The sequence below is a fragment of the Tamandua tetradactyla genome, chromosome 4 (genome assembly GCF_023851605.1).
Source record: "Tamandua tetradactyla isolate mTamTet1 chromosome 4, mTamTet1.pri, whole genome shotgun sequence".
In the NCBI taxonomy this organism is placed as follows: domain Eukaryota; kingdom Metazoa; phylum Chordata; class Mammalia; order Pilosa; family Myrmecophagidae; genus Tamandua; species Tamandua tetradactyla.
The window spans coordinates 103,787,226-103,792,915 of NC_135330.1; the positions used below are offsets into that span (position 1 = coordinate 103,787,226).

Here is a 5,690-nt window from a genome sequence, read left to right on the forward strand (position 1 = left end):
GAATTCTTCCCGTCATTCATTGGGAACAAGTGAAATCTCATTTACAAGGAGCTTTCTCTTCCCATTTGCAAGGAGAGGTTACTACCCTCCAAAAAAGAAATTTAAAAAACCTGTAAAAACAATTAAAACAAATGCACATACTTACACAAAAACAAATATTTGATACCTTCAACAATAATTTAAATTGGCTTAATTGTGCTAACTAGTTTCATGGACTTAATTTACACTTTTGGCTCATGTGTATATTTGGACTAATTATCTTTCATATTTTGTTATCAGTCTCAAAATAATGTGCCACACCATCATTTATTGAACAAAAAATCATTGCTCTTGTGACTGTGGATCCAATGGAAAGAAGATAACAAGATTTTATCTTTTCTGTTAAAAACAACAAAGGGGGAGGTGTGGGTGGGAGCTTAATGGTTAAATCAAGTATGACTATGGTTTATGCTTTGCAAAAAGCACAGCGGAAAACCGCTGTTACCTGCTTTGCCTTGCACAAAACTTGGTTTAATCCTTTGCTTGCTGTCTTTATCAGTTCTTGCTGAAAACCACTAGAACATCCTGCCTTCACCTTGTTTGTTTCAATTCTTTACTTGAAACCATTCTTTGTCCTTTAAACTTGTAAGTAAAAGATGTGGTGGGAAGCAGCTTGGGAAAATAACTCCTTTAGTTCTGCTCCCCCTCCCCTCTCTTAACTTCATGTCTTGAGTAATTTTTTGTGTCATCCTTGTTTCTGCTGGCCAGAAACTGTCATGCAGTGACTGCTGAACAGACCTAATTTCTGTCTGCACACCAAGAGGGGTCTCTCCTTGGATGCAGAGAACATGAGCTGAATCACCAGGAACTGAAATCACTGCTTCACAAACCCCTTTCCTCCAAGTGACCCTCATGCTCCTGCTCCTCGCTGGTGGTGGAACACCACGGGGAAGTTATTCAACAAACAAAAACTGACAAAAGGAGGATAATGTTATGGCATATTTTAAGGGCTAATTACATTTTTTAAATGATCTTTTACTACATGCAATTTAGGAATATACCATCTCACTTGGAGATAAACTCAGTGTCTGAATTTGAGACTTTGTGTGGATGCCTTCACCCTATTCAAAACAAGCCCTAAAAGATACTGATGATAAATCTTCTCTCCTTTGTTCTTACTGGCTTCACTATCTGGAATGTTGTACTTAGGAACACAGAAAAACTGGCATTCTGGTAAATCATGGCCACATTGAAGGTACTTTATGAACAGTAGGCCTAATTTAAAGCAGAAAGATAGCCAAGGTTTCACTTAGGTGTTTGAAGAAATTAAAAAGAGTATTATTCTCTCTTCCAGAGCAAGCCACCTGGTGGTTATGACAGCTGTGTCCCCTTACCCAGCTGCATCATGGCCGCTGTCATGCCCAGAGGTTTGCTTCTTGGGAATGAGGCTCCCAATTTTTATGTCAATACCACTGTTGGCTGCCTCAGTCTCCATGGCTACTTGGGAGATTCACTGGGCATTCTCTTCTCTCAACCCTGGAAACTAACCTCAGTGGGCAGCACAGAACTTTGGCAGACCTGCAAAGCTGTCATCAGAATTTTCCAAATGGAATGTTAAGATGATTCCATTTCCACAGAGAACGTTAAGGACCATCTTGCCTGGAGCAAGGATATCAATGCTTGGTGATTATGGTGATATGGCCACAGGAACATTACCTTTCCCATCACTGATAGGACCTTGTCATCCTGTTGGGAATACTGGACCCAGAAGAGAAGGATGAAAAGGACATGCCTATGTTGACTCATGTGGTATTTATTTTTGGTCCTGATAAGAAACTGAAGCTATGTATCCTCTATCCAGCTACCACTGGAGGGAAGTTCAATGAGATTATCAGAGTAGTTAGCTCTCTCCATCTGATGGCAGAAAAGAAGGTTGTTACCCTTTTTTGATTGGCAGGATGGAGACAGCATGACAGCCCTTCCAACCAACCTTGAAGAAGTAAAAAAAACTTTCTTCCTAAATGAATCTGCACCAAATAGGTCCCATATGGTAAGAAATACCTCTGCTATACTCCCCAACCTCAACTCTCTCCAAGAACTTGGTGCTGGAGTTTCACATAGTACAGTGAGTCAGAGTTTGCCACCTGCCAATCATGTTTTCCTGCAGCAATCTCATATAAACATCCTAGTGTGATTCCAGCCAAGGTCTTTAGTTTGCTATACTAGTAGCTTATTAAATGAAAATGGCACTATAAAAAAAAGAGTATTATGATCAACAATAAAGGATGGGATGTTTACACAGATCTACTTTCAAGGGAGGAGAATGAAGCAACCTTCAGGCTGAGATGAGAAGTAGGCAGCCATGCAAAGAGCATTCCCAGCAGCAGCCATAGCAAGGCAAAAGTCCAGGAGGGGGAAAGAAGTTTGCCAGTTCAAGGAACAGAAAAGACAATGAAGGAAAATAGTTGCTGATGCAGTTAGAGAGTGAGGTAGATGGCAAATCACATAGGACTTTGGGAGGACACTACATTTGGATTTTATTCAGAGAATCTCTCTGTGTTAAGAGGTGGAAGCAAGGCATAGAAGCAGAATGAGCCTGGCTGGAGAGGACAGCTGTGGTGAAAACAGCAGGAGATGGTTTTTCCTTTTTTCTGGACCCTTGCAGATCTCCTACATGCATGCATGCAGTTTTATGATCCTCTAGTAGCCTGTGGATGATTGGGGCCGTCTCTAGTCTCTACTGTTCCTTCATGGAGATTCAGTTGTGCTTGTCTTACAATACATCTCCAAGGCATCCTTGGCCCTCCCCAATTTCCTGTCTCTGAGACTGTCTCTTCCAGTTTGATACCAAGAATAGTTCTTCACAAACAAAATCTTAAAAATGCTTTTTTTTTCTAATTTGTTTTCTATTCTGATTAGATTCAAAGGAACTAATGACTCTGTCCAATGATCAAGATGGCACTGACAGTTCTTGGTGTGAGTGGGCAATACAGATATGCAAAGTATCACCATTTGATTCTTGTAATCATATGCTTATTTGAGGCTCTGGGTGACAGTTTTTGACACCTTAACAGAGTTTTGTGGAGTTAAGAGGTATGAAGGTGTTCGCTGGTAGTCCTTGGATACACTGGATACAATTATGAAAAAAGGAAGAGTTGAAGGTTTCATATTTGCAACTTAAATGCCATTTGAAAGATTTAAAACTTTCAGTGTTAGCCCTGAAAAGAATGTGTTATTTCCTGTGGTCACAGGCTTGAGATGTATGAAAACCAGATCCAGAATCTCATTGCGTAAGTAGCAGATGTACAAAGAAAACCTTGCAGGCTGTCTTCTGTTGAAATCAGGGCATTAATTGGAAAAGAACGGGATCCTGAAAATTAGGATGGGGACATATGGATTAATAATGATGGCGGGTGGACATTGGAAACGTGGATTCTGCTGAGTCTTTCCTAGACAAACCTGTAAAGGTCTGCCCTGAGGAAATGGCACATGATCTCCAGCCTCCCTTGAGGAAACAGTTTCCCAAGATCAGTCTGCCTTGAGGAATCTGCCATCTGACCTCCATCTAAAGAGATTAACCCTTCAGTGCCTGCTAAACTTTTAACCACTTCCCCTAGGGAAATAGCCCTCCTCACTTGGAGATATTGATCCTGTTTCACTAGATAAAACTGCAAAGGAATGCCTTGAAGTAATTTGCTTGAAAGACACTTCTAATTTATTTCATGGCCCACCCCCAGTACTGCTCTTTCTTCCAGACCTATAACTGAACTAAGTCCCAACAGGCCTCAAAAGGTGAGGTACAAATTGTGATCCATGAGGAGGTATGGTATACTTCAAAATAACTGCATGAATTTTCCAATTTATATCGACAGAAATCAGGGGAATATGTGTGGGTATGGGATAATGGAGGAAGGAACATTAAGTTGGATCAGGCTGAATTTATTGATAGGGGCACTGTGCCAGATTAAAAGGATACATATGGTGGAAAAGCCATGTTTTAATCCTGATCCATATTGTGGAGGCAGCTGTTTCCTCTAATCCCTATTCAGTAGTGTAGTTTGGAAACTTGACTAGATTATCTCCAGGGAAATGTGATATGCCCAATTGCAGGGTATTAACCTTTGACTAGAGGGAGATGGGACTCGACCCATTCCAGGTGAGTCTTGATTAGTTTGCTGGAATCCTTTAAAAGAGGAAATATTTTTGAAAGAGCCATGAGAGCAATGAGAGCCACGAGAACCATGAGAGCTCATGCAGCCAGAGACCTTTGGAGATGAAGGAAAATGCCCCTAGGGGAGCTTCATGAAACAGGAAGCCTGGAGAGAAAGCTAGTAGACATCACCATGTTTGCCATGTGCCTTCCATGTTGAGAAACCCTGAACTTTAGTGGCCTTTCTTGAATGAAGGTAACCTCTTGCTGGTACCTTAATGTGTACGTTTTTATTGACTTTCTTTAATTGGGACATTTTCATGGCCTTAGAACTGTAAACTTGCAACTTAACAAATTCCCCCTTATGAAAGCTGTTTGTTTTGGGGGGAGGAGGGCAGTATTTCATATTCCAACAGCTAGCAAACTAGAACAGGCACCCTAAGCAGAGATTCTACATTCAGTGTTGTAGCTTTAGGCATTAGAAAGGGATTAACAGTTTGGGTGGTTGGCTGAAATGTGAATCAAAAGGTTGCCAATATTACCTGAGATTGAAATGCCAGAACTGCCTTGGTATAATGTATATGAGGGGATCCAAAGGCTTAGAGAGATTGGAATGTTAGAGTGCATTTATCTTGGAAGATGTGCTCATACACCCCAGAGATGTCCAGAGGACACACCTATTGCCAGGACTTTGAGGAATAAATTTATGAGACTAGCTCCATTGTCCCTGAAGAGTTCTGTAGTTGTCTTTCCCTGTAGGTCAGATATTACTATGGGAATTTCTGTTAGTGAGCTGGAATCCTTAAACACAATGGGGATGATCAGGCAGATACTGAACAGGCAGAAGCTATGTGGCAGCAGTTAGTTAGTAAAGAGAAGGTGAGCATGCTACTATAATGGACAATGGACTAAAGCAGAAGTCAAAATAATCTGACTCACAGAGACCTATGGCACTGGCTACTAGATCATGAGGTACCTAGAAGTAAAATAGTGGACAGTCTACTAAATTCTTGTTTATTCTAGGTCAAGTGAACAAAGGCCTAACAAATTACAAAAACAGAGAGTCAGGGCCCTTTAATAGATTCCAGATTTGAGAAAGTTTACAGGTCCAGAGCCCTGTGAATGAGGAAAGGCCAGGTCCTCTAGGGCAAGGACCCTGTTACCCTGCCAGCAAGTTATCCTGGTAATGTTCCTCCCCACCTTCCCCTAGGAGATCTCCTGCCTTTTACCAGGGCAGCTGTGCACTGGGGAAAAGGAAATGATTAAATATTTTGGACATTATTGGATACTAGCTCAGAAGTGACACTAGTTCTAGGAGACTCAAAATGTCACTCTGGTACACCAGTCAGAGTAGGGCTGTATGGAAGTCAGGTTATTAATGGAGTTTTAGCTCAGGTCCATCTCACAGTGGGTCCCCAGACCCACCCTATGGTTATTTCCCCATTCAGAATGCATAATTGGAACAGCTGTACTAAGCACCTAGCATAATCCCCGCATTTGTTCCTTTATTCATGGAGTGAGGGCTATTATGGTCTGTAAAGCCAGCTGGAAACCACCAGAA

The 5,690-nt window shown here is 41.4% G+C and overlaps 1 pseudogene; it reads left to right on the forward strand.

The window, feature by feature from the left end:
* The first annotated feature begins 450 nt into the window (after positions 1-450).
* On the forward strand, positions 451-2,864 carry LOC143679243 (peroxiredoxin-6 pseudogene; annotated as a pseudogene).
* Positions 2,865-5,690: the final 2,826 nt, after the last annotated feature.